This window comes from Pleurodeles waltl, chromosome 1_2 (assembly GCF_031143425.1).
Source record: "Pleurodeles waltl isolate 20211129_DDA chromosome 1_2, aPleWal1.hap1.20221129, whole genome shotgun sequence".
NCBI lineage: Eukaryota > Metazoa > Chordata > Amphibia > Caudata > Salamandridae > Pleurodeles > Pleurodeles waltl.
This window is the reverse complement of record NC_090437.1, coordinates 1218080132-1218097075: the sequence shown is the minus strand read 5'-3', so window position 1 is coordinate 1218097075 and position 16944 is coordinate 1218080132. Positions and strand designations below refer to the sequence as shown.

The 16944-nt window shown below is 42.4% G+C and overlaps 1 non-coding gene across 1 annotated transcript; it reads left to right on the top strand.

Annotated features, from left to right (window-relative positions):
- The first annotated feature begins 2319 nt into the window (after positions 1-2319).
- Positions 2320-2435, top strand: LOC138257524 (U5 spliceosomal RNA). Its single transcript, XR_011198378.1, has one exon. It is a non-coding gene; the product is annotated as a U5 spliceosomal RNA (small nuclear RNA).
- Positions 2436-16944: the final 14509 nt, after the last annotated feature.

Below are 16944 nucleotides of genomic sequence, written 5' to 3'. Positions count from 1 at the left end.
CGACCTGGTACACAGATGCCATCCGTGTGCCACCACCGCCCAGGATCTGGTCCCTGCTCCTGTGGTGACCGAACCCCCCAGCACTCGACCTTGGTTTCGGATAAGCCTGGGCTTCTGCAGCTTTCCGGATGGCCAGCTGGCAGCCGTCATGATTGACTCTTGCACTCAGTTTCTTGTGGTGGAGTTGGTGGTGTCCATGGCCTTTGAGCACGTCCTTCCCACTCTAGAGAAGACGTTTGCTCTCCTGGGTCAGCCAGATGAGATAAAGACAGACAATGGTCCCCGGTTCCATGGCCAGGAGGTTCAAGACTACCTGCGCTCACTGGCCATAACCCATCGGCGAATCATCCCTCAATGACCCTAGGCGAACTGAGATGTAGAGCAATTCATGAGGACTGTGAATTGTGCCCTGCGCATTGGGGTGAGTCAACCAGAGGATGCTAAACTCTGCCTCCATACATTCTTGAGGGCCTATCGGCAGACGCTGCATAGCACTACTGGGTGCGCCCGGCAGCTTTGATGCTCAGTTTACCACCCATAGTCTGTGTACCAGGGGACGGTCACGGGCAACCCATTGCCCTGCATGTGTCCAAGACGCAATAGAAGTGGGAACCAACCAACGCTAAAGCCAGCGAGAGGAGGAGAGCAAAGCATCCTGATCTGCAAGTGGGAGAATCAGTCATCCTAAAAGATCACCATCCAGGTTGGAAGTTCCAAACCCCCTTCAAGCCAGACGTCTGGAGAATACAGAGAATTGAAGGGACCATGGTGACCACCAGCAGAGAAGGACGGCAGGTGACGCGGAACGTGTCATGGTTCCCGAAGGTGGAGCCTCAAGAGAGCGATGCAGGGGTTGGAAGCGCGGACGATAACGGTGAAGAGTTTGAAGGAGGCTGTGCATCGCAACCAGGCTCTCCCCATGAATGTCCACCGAGAGACAGGAGTGGGTCCTGCAGGGATCCAGAGATGTCCAGCTCCTCAGCCCTAAGGCCAATGCGCGGGTCTGAGCCCAGAGGGAGGAGTACACAGAACAACCTGCAGCCCAACCCTAACCCGAGCCAACGGCTGAAAGACTTCCTGTGCTAGAAGGAACTGATGTGCTGATTGAAACTTTCTCTCTCTCTCTCTCTCTCTCTCTCTCTGTCTATCCCTATGTTCCTTTTGTTGTTTTCTGATCCCTCTCATTGGTGTATATTACCTCTTTCGGATGTTTACAATGGTGTATTAAAACCTGGGGGGGATGTAGAGAGCCACTTGGGCTCTTCTATACTTTGTTGCCCGCTCTGTGAGATAGTACGGTGTCTGGAGTGAGGGCTATTTAATAAAGCAGGGCAAGACCCTTGCGGTCTTTGCCGCATGAGCGAGAACCTGCACAACAAGTGTTGCTGTCTCTTTAAATGCGCTAGCGCAAACCGGACTGCATAGCGAAGCAGTTCCCCGCTGCGCCCCCTCTACATGGCCTCCTGTGATCTATGTATGGAATTTTAACCACACTCACTGCACGCCCATCACTATCACTCGTTCATGGGCTTTCCTTTCAAAAATCCTTTGTTATTATTGGTACATGCTTCATGCTTGTCCCTCCCTGGGGCAGTTTTTTTACAGCCTTGGCCATCGACCCTGTTACATGGATAATTGCACTTTTTTCGATACGTTTGACTGCAAGCGAACCTCTTTTCCCTTTTGTGTCTCTCCTTCGCGCTCATGCTCATGCCGGCCATGGCACTTTGAATCGGCTTGCTTATGCCAACTGTTTTACTTTTCATTTTCAGTTTATGTGTCAAGAAAAGTCCAGTTAGGAATTTACAATGTTAATAGCTCTAACTCTTTCCTCTTTGCCAATACTTTTTTTGTTACAGCAGCTGATGCAGCCTTATGAGCTTTAAGTACAAAACACACTGGCTCATTCATTGTCTCAGAAAGAATAGCAACAAGCTAGCGAGCACAGTTTGTTGTAGGCATATAAGAATCCTCTTCTTTGATGCCACAGGTCCTCACAAAAGGCCGTGTGACACACTATTCAGAATGTGCAGAGTAAAAGGACATTGTGACTTGAGCAGGGAATCTATTGTGGTGTAGCCTTTCCTGTCATGTGACATACGCCCAAATTTACATACCCATAAATCTGTGTCACTTCTGAGTCCTCCTGTTGTTTCTTTTTGTGGCAACAAGTGTTTTTATCAATGTACCGGATTACAACAATTATTATACATTGGTTGGATTTTAAAGGGTTTTCTAAGATGAACTTAGTAAACGAAATCACCCTGACATTCTGTGGAACTGTGTTTCCTGGCACCGCAGATGACAGCAATGAAACGCATACTCTGGTTTCTCTTCAAAACAAATACATCTTTCACCTTTTACTAAAGATTTCCATGTAGAGGAACATTTAAGACCTTCACTCAATTTTTTAAAGCCTTGCCAAGTACAGGGTTAACCTTATTTAGTAAACCAAGGTATAACTATATAGTAGACAGATTGATTATTTTCTGGTTTCTTAAGGGGTTTGTCAATGCGCTTCTGGAGAGTGATTCTTACTGTGGAGAGTGATTCTTACTGTGACTGTTACATGACATATAAGAAGGACGCATGCTGCACATAAAAAAACTAAATATCCTCCATACCATGTGGGAAGTAACGATATATAACTACAGGTAAGGAAGCATCAATTAGTAAATTAAACAAGTAACTGTATCCAATCTGTGTTTTAGTTCCGGATCTGCTCTTGCTTCTTCTTTCTCATTGATTATTGAGATTTTAGTAAAATCCCCTGTGACTTAGTTGTAAAGATGAGTTAAAGTATACATTTACAAATATCTATATATCTATATATATCTATATATATATATATGTATGTGTGTGTGTAAAATGTGCGTATATTTATATCATGCCACGGTCTAACAGCTGACTTTGAAACTGGTGAATAAAGTTCGAATCCAGCACAATTAACCTCGATCCTGGGAAAATCACTTAATCAACCCTTGCCTAAAAAACATAAGCAATAGCAAAGTCAATAGGTCGTACTTAGGCAAGATCTGTTGGCTTTGTATATGCTATTTCTAAGCTATGCAACATGGCTGAAAGTAAAAAAAAAAATGCTATGGCGCAGTCAACGCTTGCTCCATCATAGCGCTTTTATATTTTATTTTATTTTGAACCATGCTGCACAGCAGCCGCGCAGCTGTGTAACATGACAAAAGAGATTCACAAAGCCAATAGTTCTTGCATAGGTGAGACCTATTGGATTTATCAATGCTTTGGGAAAAAAGCGATATGGTGAGGCTAGCGCTGGATTTGTCTAACTTATTCATCAGGTCAAGCACGCAGGCGCTTTGACCTGTTGTAATCTATCTGTGGGCTTTGAACCACGCCCACCACATGCCCACCATGCTCACTTGTTCATGGGCTTACCTTTCAAAAATCCTTTGTTGTCATTGGTAAATGCTTTACATTTGTCCTTCCTTGGGGCGCTTTTGTTACCGCCTTGGACACCGACCCTGTTACATGGATAACTGGACTTTTGCCAATAAGTTTGACTGCGAGCAAACTTCTTTTTCCTTTTGTGGCTCTCCTTTGGGCTCATGCTCATGGCGGCTGTGGCACTTTGAATCCGCTCGCTTATGTCAACTGTTTTACTTTTCATTTTCAATTTATGGGGCAAGAAAAGTCCACTTAGGAATTTTCAACACTAGTAGCTCTAACTCGAGCAAACGCGAGACCCATTGCATTGCAAATGCTTGTTTATTGCTACTAGTCGCCTCAGTCTTTTGGCACTCGAGTTTCTGTCACAACCACATTATTAAATGGCGGCTGGTGCGAGGACGTGCTAAGAGTTGGAGTGAGTGGAATTTCTTTGCACATGATTGTACTTGAATGTATTTACTGATTTGAAACCTATTTTCAAAATCGTTCCTTTGCACTTTGTACTTTTAGGAGCCAAAGCTAGTGGGGAGAAATTACGCTCTGGAGCACTTTTCTTCCAGCTGGGGCAAGGAAATGGGACCCCTGCCCATTTTATATCAGAAACTATAAGATATTCATCATGAGATTGGAAAGTCATAACAGTCGGTCGAAAGAAGTGTGTCAGCACTACCTTGACCCTGTTAAACAGGTGAGTGCCATCTCTGTAATTACTCTCCAGATTTGACCAAGGCAAAACAAACACTGTAATCTAGCTTCTTATTAAATAGAGGGAACTTGGTGGCAAAGAACAAGCGAAGGCATAAGTGAGTTATGTATCTAGTTAATTGTAGATCCCTCCCTATGCACAGATCAGAACTGTTTATCTTCAGGGTCGTGGCTTGATGCCGTTTGAAGATGGCTAACTTCTGCGGAGCTCTGTGACTGCGGCGGGAGTCGAGAGAGCCAGCAGATATTCTTGGGCACATTTTCATACTCCTGCAGTGAAGGAAAGTTAGGGGAACATGCATTGAATGCATTGTTCCTCTTAAAAGGTATTGGTTATGCACTATTTGCTGATTTTCATGGCGGTCGTGTGAGGAATTCATTGCGACTGCCATTTTGTTTTTTGTTTTTACCTCACAATTTTCTTTTTCACTTATGCTGCACTGCCTGAGGGATTTTTTTTGCACTTTTTGACCTAAAAGTGTATGTTTATGCTCTCTGCTCACCATACCTTGCCTTTCGGAAGATATGTTTTACTACATTTTGGGCAGAATTATATATTTTTGCTTATGGGCAGATCTAGGAACCTTCAATTGACTACTAACAAAGTACAGAGCAAATAAAAGTTCCAATAATACTCCTTTATCAAACTCTTTTGCTCCTTTATCAAATATCGAGAGTACAGGAGCTACTTCTCTTGATGCTACACCTTCAACACCTGTTTCTCCTCCTACTCTTGTTAATAAAGTTTCATCCAAGCTTCCGGTAACAGTTTCGACATCCACGAATAAGAGAGCTAAAAAGGATCCTCCATCTTCTATTAAAGCTGTAGATACCATATCTATGGAGTTACTCTTTGAGGAAATAAGGGCATAAAACCATATATGGAAGATACAAATAAACAATTACAAACATTGGACGACAAATGGTCTCTTGTGGAGAACAGAGACTCTCGTGTGGAACGAAGAATGGAAGTGCTTGAGGATTCAGTTGCGTCTATTCAATCTCTACAATCTGAAGGTACTATGTTGAAAAAGCATGCAGAGAATATAGAAAATCGGAACCGCAGGAATAATCTATTGTGTTTACGACCTGAAGGAACTGAAGGTTCTGACTCTTTATCTTTCTTTCAAGCATTTCTGCCCAAGATTCTGGACCTGCCTACTTCTCCTGCTTTGAATATACAAAGAGCACACAGACCTTGTCATCCTTCGCCTTTCGGCTTCATCGTCAAATAAACCAAGAGGAATACTTTATTTTTTGGAGTATGTAGACTTGCTAAAGGTTCTCAGAGCAGCAAGAGCTAAAGGTCGGATCACGTGGTCAGGTTCCAATCTCTTTTTTGCTCAGTATTATGCTAAGTCGACAGCCGACAAACAAAATAAATTTCTGGATATGAGTTTGTCATTAAAGTCACTTAATGCTCGGTATGATCTCTTCCATCCTTGTTTGTTCAAGGTGACTTGCAATAATAAGACCACAACATATGAAGATCCAGTATTACTTCAGCGATTTATTGATTCTTGTAGAGGTGAAACAATGGACACTTTCAAAATATCTTGACTATTGTAATGATTTTTTTGTTTTTCTATTTTGCTCTTATTTAATGGATATGCCCATTATTGGTTTATGTAATCTTAAATGCGTTAGATTATCTAAGGGATTTGAATGCTTCCTGTAAGAAATGGGGTCTTTGGTTGGCAGTCAGGTTACCCCCTGTCCAAGCAAGGACCCTCACTCTAGTACACATAAACCAAATTATCCTGTGCCCACCCTCTGGTAGCTTGGCACTGAGCAGTCAGGCTTAACTTAGAAGGCAATGTGTAAAGTATTTGTGCAATAAATCATACAATAACATCATGTAGTACCACAAAAATACACCATACAGTGTTTAGAAAAATATAAAAATATTTATCTGGATAAATGCAGGTCAAAACGATTAAAATGCAATAAGTATATGTTGAGTTATCACTATGAAAATGTCTTAAGTCTTTTAAAAGCAAACAAAGTCTCCTTCAAGCACAAAGTACCTGGTTAGCGTGCAAAATCTCCGCAAAGAACCAAAAAGGAGGAGATGTATGGAAACAAAGGGGTGTGCGTCGATTTCTCAGGCCGCACACGGCGATGCATTGTTTAGTTTTCACGCAGGGACGGCTGTGCGTCAATTTCTGGTGCTCGGTCGTGGATCCCCTTTCGAGTTACGGGGTTTTCTGACATCCTGGGGACGATGCGTGGATGTCCTGCGCTGGCAGGACGAAGTCACAGGAGCTGCATCGATTCGGTGGGCATTGCATCAAAATTTCTACTGCACGGCATGCGCTGCATCGATTCCTCTCTGGAAGTTGGGCTGCCTCGTTTTGGTTCGGCTGTTTGTCATTCCCATGGGCCGTGCGTCAAATTTCTGGTCGCTACTCTTGTGCTGCAGCGATCTTCTCGATGCGAAGTCGGGCTGCATTGTTCCGGTTCAACGTGCAGTGAAATTTTCAGTGCGGTGCAGGCTGTGCATCGTTTCTGGCAGGCTGTGCATCGAATTTCGCCGCACAAGGAGTCCTTCTTGTAGAGGTGAAGTCTTCTTGGTCCTGAGACTTCAGGGAACAGGAGGAAAGCTCTATCCAAGCCCTTGGAGAGCACTTCTTCATTTCAGCCAGAAAGCAGCAAGGCAGCAGGGCAACAGCAAGGCAGCAATCCTCCACAGAAAGCAGACAGGTGAGTCCTTTGGGCAGCCAGGCAGTTCTTCTTGGCAGGATGCAGGTTCTGGTTCAAGTTTCTTTTCCAGGAAGTGTCTTTAAGGTAGAGTGTCTACCTCAGATTGTCTGAGTTGGTAGGGGCAGAGGCCCTGTTTAAATACTCAAATGTGCCTTTGAAGCGGGGTAGACTTCAAAGAGTGGATTAGAAGTGCACAAGGTCCCCTTTCAGTTCAATCCTGTCTGGCAGGGTCCCAGTAGGGGGTGTGGCAATCCTTTGTGTGAGGGCAGGCTACTGTCCTTTGTCATGCAAGTGTCAGCACCCCACCCTCTCAGCCCAGGAAGACCCATTCAAAATGCAGATGTGTGCAAGTGAGGCTGAGTATCCTGTGTTTGGGGTGTGTCTGAGTGAATGCACAAGGGAGCTGTCAACTAAACCCAGACAGACGTGGATTGAAAGGCACAGAAAGATTTAAGTGCAGAGAAATGCTCACTTTCTAAAAGTGGCATTTCTAAAATAATAATATTAAATCCAACTTCACCAGTCAGCAGGATTTTGTATCACCATTCTGGCCATAGTAAATTTGACCTTCCTACTCCTTTCAGATCAGCAGCTACCACTCAAACAATGCACGAGGGCAGCCCCAATGTTAGCCTATGAAGGGAGCAGGCCTCACAGCTGTGTAAAAACAAATTTATAGGTTTTACACTACCAGGACATGTAAGCTATACAAGTACATGTCCTGCCTTTTGCCTACACAGCACCCTGCCCCATGGGTTACCTAGGGCACACCTTAGGAGTGACTAATATGTAGAAAAAGGGGAGTTTTAGGCTTGGAAAGCACATGCCAAGTCAAATTGGCAGTGAAACTGCACACACAGGCCTTGCAGTGGCAGGCCTGAGACAAGGTTACGGGGCTACTTAAGTGGGTGGCACAATCAGTGCTGCAGGTCCACTACTAGCATTTAATCTACAGGCCCTGGGCACTTATAGTGCACTCTACTAGGGACTTATAAGTAAATTAAATAGTCCAATTGGGTATGATCCATTGTTACCATGTTTAAAGGGAGAGAGCATATGCACCTTAGCACTGGTTAGCAGTGGTAAAGTGTGCAGACTCTTAAAACCAGCAGAAACTGCATCTAAAAAGTGGAGGGAGGCAGGCAAAAAGTTAGGGGTGACCACCCTAGGCTGTCAGGTCTAACACCTCCTATGTTCCTCTCTTTTTAGATCTTCATGCATTAATATACCTGTCATAGCAACCTGTGTGGCCGGGTCTCTCTTCCCTTCCGTATCTGCAGTCGTGGAGTGAAGGTTGCGTCGTCTTCCCTTTGTGGTTTCACCACCCTCATGTTGTTTTTGTCTTAAAGGTATGTTTTTATTACTCGTTCTGTGTTTTTTCTGTAGTTTTCATGTTTCCTTCTCTATTATATTCTGTGTGTTTTCTTTAACTTCATCTCCTCTGCGTTTACAATTTTTTCCTCCTTTTCTTTTCTTATTCTACTTTCTCAAGTTCATAGTTCTATTTTTCTCTTTCTGTACACCAAATGTTTTCTTTCAGTTCAATTTCTCCATACTAATATGTGGGTTATATGCATTCATTTTCATGCTCATATTACATATTCTTTATATTAAATGACAATTAAATTTCTTTCATGGAATGGTAAAGGTTTGTGATCCCCAATAAAGTGTAAAAGTGTTTTAATACTTATTTTAAAATTGAAAGCTGATATTGCTCTATTGCAAGAGACTCATATAACAGGTGATGAGGTGGACAAACTTAAAAGACAATGGGTAGGTCATGTATTTGCATCTCCGGGTACGGGGAAAAGAACTGTGGTTACTATACTATGTCATAAAGCTTTGAACATTTCTGATTTTTCTCAAGATTCTGATGAGAAGGGTAGATGGGTTATAGTTTCAATGAATATTAATAAAGTACCTTTAACTTTATTTAATGTTTATGCTCCAACCCAACCTGATAAATCATTTTGGAATGAAACATTAGCTAAGTTAATGACTCTTTCGGATGAATATTTGATTTTTGGAGGAGACTGCAATATGGTTATGGATCCTTTTCTTGATCGTAAATCCAATTCTAGAGTTGTACCATCCACCATATTATCACAGTTTACCTCCATGATTAAACAAAGAGCATTAACGGATGTTTGGAGATTGTGTAACCCCACATTACAGGAATTTTTCTTTTTTTCTTCAGTACATTCTTCCCAATAGAGGGTTGATTATTTATTTGTCTCACAGCATCTGGTACAACACGTTTTGAGTTCGGAAATTGGTTCCATATTAATCTCGGATCATGCTCCAGTGAGTTTGGATCTTGATCTTATGGCACATAATCAGCCAAGTAATAGATGGAACTTTAATAATTCATTACATCTTGATACTAATTTTACTCAGCTTTTTGAGAAGTTTGCGACACAATAACAATACCCCTCAGCTATCTGTTCAGATTATTTGGGATGCATTTAAAGCAGCCTCTAGGGATTTTATTATTTCCTACGTTGCCAATAAAAGGAAAACGGCTAATAAAAAATGACTTAATTTAATGGATCATATTAAACAGTTAGAAAACCTATATTACTCTTCAAAGTCTGCAAGTTGTCTTAATGAATTACTTCAAGCTAAATATACTTTCAATAAAAACTTGAATGACACTCCTAATTCTTATCTTCTTAAGTCCAGTGCTAAGTATAATGGGGGCCAACATAAATCAGGAAAACTTCTAGCACATTATCTTAAAAGTAAAAAAGATAGAACAAAGATAGAATCTATTTATAACTCTTCCCACTTTTTATTACACAAGAATGAAGAAATGTTGGAGGAATTCGTTCATTTCTTCACACAGTTATATACTCCTGATTCTGTTCCCATCAAAACTTGTCTACCATTAATCCACCTGTACTTCCCTCTTCTGAATGTACTGCTCTTGATAATGATATCTCTATTAAAGACATTCTCAATGAACTAAATCGTATTAAAAAAGGTAGAGCTCCAGGCCCAGATGGTTTTATTATTGAATTATATTGACATTTTTTTAAATTATTAGTTCCAAGAGTATTTAAACTTTTTACTTATTTTGTTAACGCAAAATCCTTTGGAGGGTCTTCTCAAGAGGCTTTAATAGTTCTTATATCCAAAAGATAACAAAGATCAAAAGTTTTGTAAGAATTATAGACATATATCTCTATCGAATTTGGATTATAAAATTTTTGCTAAAATTATTGCTATGCGTTTGGGATTGATTCTCCCTAAGTTAATTGGTAAAAAGCAGGCTGGCTTTATTAAAGGCCGCTTAATATCGGACAACACACGCTTATTTTTTAATATTTAAAGTAAGTCTGTGACGTATAGGGATTCTCTCTCTGTAATTGCTCTAGATGCTGAAAAAGCTTTTGATCGTGTTAATTGGTTATTTTTTCAAAGCTTTCATAGTTTGACTTTGGAACTAAATTCATAAATCTTATCTTATTATTATATTCTTCACCTAACACTGCTATGTTTCTCAATGGTCTCATCTCTTCTTGGTTCTCACTTCATAGAGCAGTTCGTCAGGGATGTCCATTATCACGGTTTTTGTTTGTTCTTGCCTTAGAACCCTTTTTATTGAAACTTAGGACAAATCCAAATTTTCATGGATTCCGGTTTGGGGAGGGACAGATAGAATTTTCAGCTTATGCTGATGATATCTTACTTTTTATTTCGCTTCTATTTCAGGGTATAAGTTAAATAAAGAAAAGTGTGAAATCCTCCTTTTAACCCCTTCAAAGCGCTACCGCGCTACCTCGCTGGTGCGGGTCACGACCAGTGGCCGACACCAGGGAGGGGGTTAATAAATCCTCGGGTGCGTCGCACCCGAGGATTTATTTATTTCTTTTTTGGTCCCAGGGAGACATGGAAGCTCTTCCGTGTCTCCCTCGCCCCCCCACCAGCCCCTTTGTGACGTCAGCGCGCCGCAAGGCACGCTGACGTAACAATGTTGATTTCCCCATCTGAGCACGAAGCAGCCTTGCGGCCGCTTCCTGCTCCAATGGGGAAAACGGCCTTCCCCACGTTCGGGAAGGCCTCATAAGAAAGGGGAGAATCTCCCCTTTCTTACAAAGCCTTCCTGAAAGTGTTTCCTGGCCCCCGATCGCAGCACAGCTGCGATCGGGGGCCAGGAAACACCACTAGACGCCAGGGATTTCACTTGGGGGGGTCGGCCCCCTCGGAAAACGCCCCCCCGGCATATTTTTTTTATAAAAAAAGGTAGGTGCCCCCTGGGGGGGTGGGGGGGCGCTATCGCAGGGGGTCGCCCGTGGGCAGGGCGACCCCCTGTTTGTAGGGTTTCCCTGGGGGCCATTGGGGCCCCCAAGGAAACCATACAGTAACTAAGAAAACCAGGCCCACATATAAGTGATATATATATATATATATATATATATATATATATATATATATTTATATATATATATATATTTATATATAGATTTGCCACCAGTTGTCTTGCAGTTGCAGCTTGCGTCTTCAAAGCAATGCACATACTTCAACTGACGCTTTTCAACTGTAGCTTTTAGGCAGCAATAAAAAAGTCAAGTAAGTATTGTGATTATGTTTCTGCTACAAAAGGGTCAGACTTGTCTAGTGGCAGTTTTAGTGCCATAAAGAAGCGCAGAAGGTTTATATGCCTACTGCAAAGAGCAAATCTGTATTTTATGTAAATAGCTGAGTACATTAGTAAAGTCAGCCATTACCTGCGCTATAATACAAATGAAATGTATGTGCGGGGTGGAGGGCGGCTATGGAGAGATGAAGGGCACTTTTGCTGGGTGGTAATGAGGGAATCCGAGGAGGAGGGAGTGGGAGCACCAATAATGATTGTTGGACTGGGCGCAGGAGGTGCTAAAGACTGTGACGAATGGTATGTGACAAGGTGTTTTTTGAGTGTCTTGAAAGAACGTGCTGATTGAGGGAAGAAGCGCAGGTAAGATGGCCTCTACTGTTGCACGTATCTCACACACACCATCGATTTTGTGACTGTCTACGTAGGCTAGTGTTTTAGAGCAACAGTTTAGCCAATAGCAGAGATGGCATCTTGATGGATGACTGCTGCCGGCACTCGGGTTATAGAGGACCGCTCTGACATAGGATCAGAGACTGAGACATCAGATACTGAGACAGCATCTGAGGGATAGGACAATGGCGCAGACTCTGGGAGTGATTTTTCAGTCAGAGGAGTCCCATTCGATAACTCCTCTTCCCGTACATTATGAGGGAGGTGATAAGGACAGTCCTGCTGTCCCTTCGCAAGCAGTCTGTGCAACTGGGTAATAGTGGGTTAGCCCAACCCAGAGAGCAGGTGAATGTGGTGGCAAGCAGAGACAGAGAGAGAGTTCTCTCTTGGGAGCTCCCCAATTTAGTTCAGCCCCAAATTCCACCGCCCAAATCGTATTGTGGAGACATCAAAATTATATATCGCAAAACAAACTGGTTTTGTAAGGCAGGCACCTGTGTTTTTGGTCCTGGGTTCGGCGGCCATATAGAGAAACACACTAAACCCAAACATTTCTGGAAACTAGACATTCGGGGGAGTCCACAGAGGTGTGACTTGTGTGGATTCCCCAAAGTTTTCTTACCCAGAATACCCTGCAAAGCTGAAATGTTGAATAAAAACTCTATTTTTCTCGCATTTCTGTCACACAAATTACAGGAATATGCTGGGATCCACAAAATTCCTACCACCCAGTGATTCCTCACCTGTCCTGATAAAAACACTACCCCACTTGAGTGCCTACACCTAGTGCCTGCGTCAGGAATGGATCACCCCAGGGTCAACAGCTGCCTCATGTATGGACCAACATTGCCCGGTGTTTGATCTATTCCTGTCGCGGGCACCAGGCCTACCCACACAAGTGAGGTACCATTTTTATCGGGAGACTTGGGGGAATGCTGGGTGGAAGGAAATTTGTGGCTCCTCTCAGATTCCAGAACTTTCTGTCACCGAAATGAGTGGAAAAAGTGTTTTTTTGGCCAAATTTTGATGTTTGCAAAGGATTCTGGGTAACAGAACCTGGTCAGAGCCCCACAAGTCACCCCATCTTGGATTCCCCTGGGTTTCTAGTTTTCAAAAATGCGCTGGTTTGCTAGGTTTCCCCAGGTGCCGGCTGAGCTAGAGGCCAAAATCCACAGTTAGGCACTGTTTTCTATGAAAAAATGTGATGTGTCCACGTTGTGTTTTGGGGCATTTCCTGTTGCGGGCGCTAGGCCTACCCACACAAGTGAGGTATCATTTTTATCGGGAGACTTGGGGGAACGCTGGGTGGAAGGAAATTTCTGGCTCCTCTCAGATTCCAGAACTTTCTGTCACCGAAATGTGAGGAAAACTTGTTTTTTTAGCCACATTTTGAGGTTTGCAAAGGATTATGGGTAACAGAACCTGGTCAGAGCCCCACAAGTCACCCCATCTTGAATTCCCCTAGGTCTCTAGTTTTCAAAAATGCACAGGTGTGGTAGGTTTCCCTAGGTGCCGGCTGAGCTAGAGGCCAAAATCTACAGGTAGGCACTTGGCAAAAAACAGCTCTGTTTTCTGTCAAAAAATGGAATGTGTCCACGTTGTGTTTTGGGGCATTTCCTGTTGCGGGCGCTAGGCCTACCCACACAAGTGAGGTATCATTTTTATCGGGAGACTTCGGGGAACACTGGGTGGAAGGAAATTTCTGGCTCCTCTCAGATTCCAGAACTTTCTGTCACCGAAATGTGAGGAAAACTTGTTTTTTTAGCCACATTTTGAGGTTTGCAAAGGATTATGGGTAACAGAACCTGGTCAGAGCCCCACAAGTCACCCCATCTTGAATTCCCCTAGGTCTCTAGTTTTCAAAAATGCACAGGTGTGGTAGGTTTCCCTAGGTGCCGGCTGAGCTACAGGCCAAAATCTACAGGTAGGCACTTGGCAAAAAACAGCTCTGTTTTCTGTCAAAAAATGGGATGTGTCCACGTTGTGTTATGGGGCATTTTCTGTCGCGGGCGCTAGGCATACCCACACAAGTGAGGTATCATTTTTATCGGGAGACTTGGGGGAACCCTGGGTGGAAGGAAATTTGTGGCTCCTTTCAAATTCCAGAACTTTCTGTCACTGAAATGTGAGCAAAACGTGTTTTTTCAGCCACGTTTTGAGGTTTGCAAAGGATTCTGGGTAACAGAACCTGGTCAAAGCCCCACAAGTCACCCCATCTTGGATTCCCCTAGGTCTCTAGTTTTAAAAAATGCACAGGTTTGGTAGGTTTCCCTATGTGCCGGCTGAGCTAGAGGCAAAAGCTACAGGTAGGCACTTTGCAAAAAACAGCTCTGTTTTCTGTAAAAAAATGGGATGTGTCCACGTTGTGTTTTGGGGCATTTCCTGTCGCGGGCGCTAGGCCTACCCACACAAGTGAGGTATCATTTTTATCGGGAGACTTCGGGGAACACTGGGTGGAAGGAAATTTGTGGATCCTCCCAGATTCCAGAACTTTCTGTCACCGAAATGAGAGGAAAACGTGTTTTTTTAGCCACATTTTGAGGTTTGCAAAGGATTCTGGGTAACAGAACCTGGTCAGAGCACCACAAGTCACCCCATCTTGGATTCCCCTATGTCTCTAGTTTTCAGAAATGCACAGGGTTGGTAGGTTTCCCTAGGTGCCGGCTGAGCTAGAGGCCAAAATCCACAGCTAGGCACTTTGCAAAAAACAGCTCTGTTTTCTGTCAAAAAAATGGGATGTGTCCACGTTGTGTTTTGGGGCATTTCCTGTCGCGGGCGCTAGGCCTACCCACACAAGTGAGGTATCATTTTTATCGGGAGACTTGGGGGAACATAGATTAGCAAAACAAGTGTTATTGCCCCTTATCTTTCTCTACATTTTTTCCTTCCAGATATAAGAGAGTGTGTAAAAAAGACGTCTATTTGAGAAATGCCCTGCAATTCACATGCTAGTATGGGCACCCCGGAACTCAGAGATGTGCAAATAACCACTGCTCCTCAAAACCTTATCTTGAGCCCATTTTGGAAATGCAAAGGTTTTCTTGATACCTATTTTTCACTCTTCATATTTGAGCAAATGAATTGCTGTATACCCAGTATAGAATGAAAACCAACTGCAGGGTGAAGCTCATTTATTGGCTCTGGGTACGTAGGGTTCTTGATGAACCTACAAGCCCTTTATATCCCCGCAACCAGAAGAGTCCAGCAGATATAACGGTATATTGCTTTCAAAAATCTGACATCGCAGGAAAAAGTTACAGAGTAAAACATAAAGAAAAATGGCTGTTGTTTTCAGCTCAATTTCAATATTTTTTTCTTTCAGCTGTTATTTTCTGTAAGAAAACCTTGTAGGATCTACACAAATGACCCCTTGCTGAATTCAGAATTTTGTTTAGTTTTCAGACATGTTTAGTTTTCCGGGATCCAGCATTGGTTTCACACCCATTCCTGTCACTAACTGGAAGGAAGCTGAAAGCACCAAAAATAGTAAAAATGGGGTATGTCCCAGTAAAATGCCAAATTTGTGTTGAAAAATGTGGTTTTCTGATTCAAGTCTGCCCGTTCCTGAAAGGTGGGAAGATGGTGATTTTAGCACCAGAAACCCTTTGTTGATGGCATTTTCAGGGAAAAAAACACAAGCCTTCTTCAGCAGCCCTTTTTTCCCATCTTTTTGGAAAAAACTAAATTTTCACTGTATTTTGGCTAATTTCTTGGTCTCCTCCAGGGGAAACCACAAACTCTGGGTACCATTAGAATCCCTAGGATGTTAGAAAAAAAGGACGCTAATTTTGCATGTATAGCTTATGTGGACAAAAAGTTATGAAGGCCTAAGCGCAAACCACCCCAATTATCCAAAAAAGGGCTCAGCACTGGGGGGGGGGGAAGGCAGCTAAGAGGTTAAATAAATGTTGCCTTCCTGATGATTTTAAATCTTAAAATTTTCACAGGAACAATGATAAAATTAAATGTCTAGGTCTTTGGTTTAAACCTTCTTTTAAAGATACAATTTCTTGTAATGTTTTGCAATTATTTTCTATCCTTGATTCTCTTATATCTAAATGTAACCCTTTATTTTTATCCTGGTGGGGTAGATTAGATTCTCTAAATATGATGTTAATTCCTGCCATTCTCTTTTATTTATCAAATATTCCAATTAATATTCCAAATAGTTTCTTAAAGAGGCTGAACTCTATTCTAACTAAATTCTTATGGAATAATAAGAGACCCAGCATGTCCCTCCAAAAATTGATGAGACCTAAAACCTGCGGAGGGGTTAATTTTCCGAATCTTCGCTCTTATCATATGGCTTTTTCTCTTAAGCAAGCTTCATGTTTATTGACTGAAGATGTTTCTGCTTTTTTAGCTTTATGGGTTGAAGTTGAAAAGTCTTTCGCTGTTCCTTTTACATTTCCGGAGGTATTAACTTTGTCAAATAAACCATCATCTATCTCCCTCCTGATTTTGAAAAATTCATGCAGAATACAGCAACCTATTTTTGCTTCATACAATGGAGACAAAATGCAATTTCTAAATCCGTCAATTTGGTACAAAAAACTCATCAAGTTGAATAATAGAACCATCTACTGGAAATCGTGGCATTTGAAGGGGTTAAGATGGGTACATCAACTATTTGAAAATTATTCCCCTCTTTCTTTTGAACAAGCTCAACTTCTTTTTTCATTTCCATCCTCTTTTAAGAAATATGATGCTTTAATAAATGTTGTAAATAATTCTTATTAATCTTTTTCAGTTCAGCAAATACCTTCGGTTCGTCCTTTTCCAATTAAGAATCTGTTATTACAGTCAGCATCAGCTTCTTGTATTTATTTATCAAACAATTACAGCTCTTCCTGAAGATAGACCAAAATCAGTAATAGAAATACAACGGGAGAAAGATTTGGATATTTCATTATCATCTTCTGTATGGAATAAAGGGGGTCATTATGACCCTGGCGGTCGTCATTATTATGGAGGAAAGTACTGCTGGCGGTAATTTTCTCTACATTATGACATTGGCGGTTTGGTTAAAGCCAAACCCCCAATGTACCACACCGAACTCCACAGCGTAATGACCGCCGGGCTGGAGACTTCACTCTCCAGCCTGGCTGCCATCCTTGCCCACC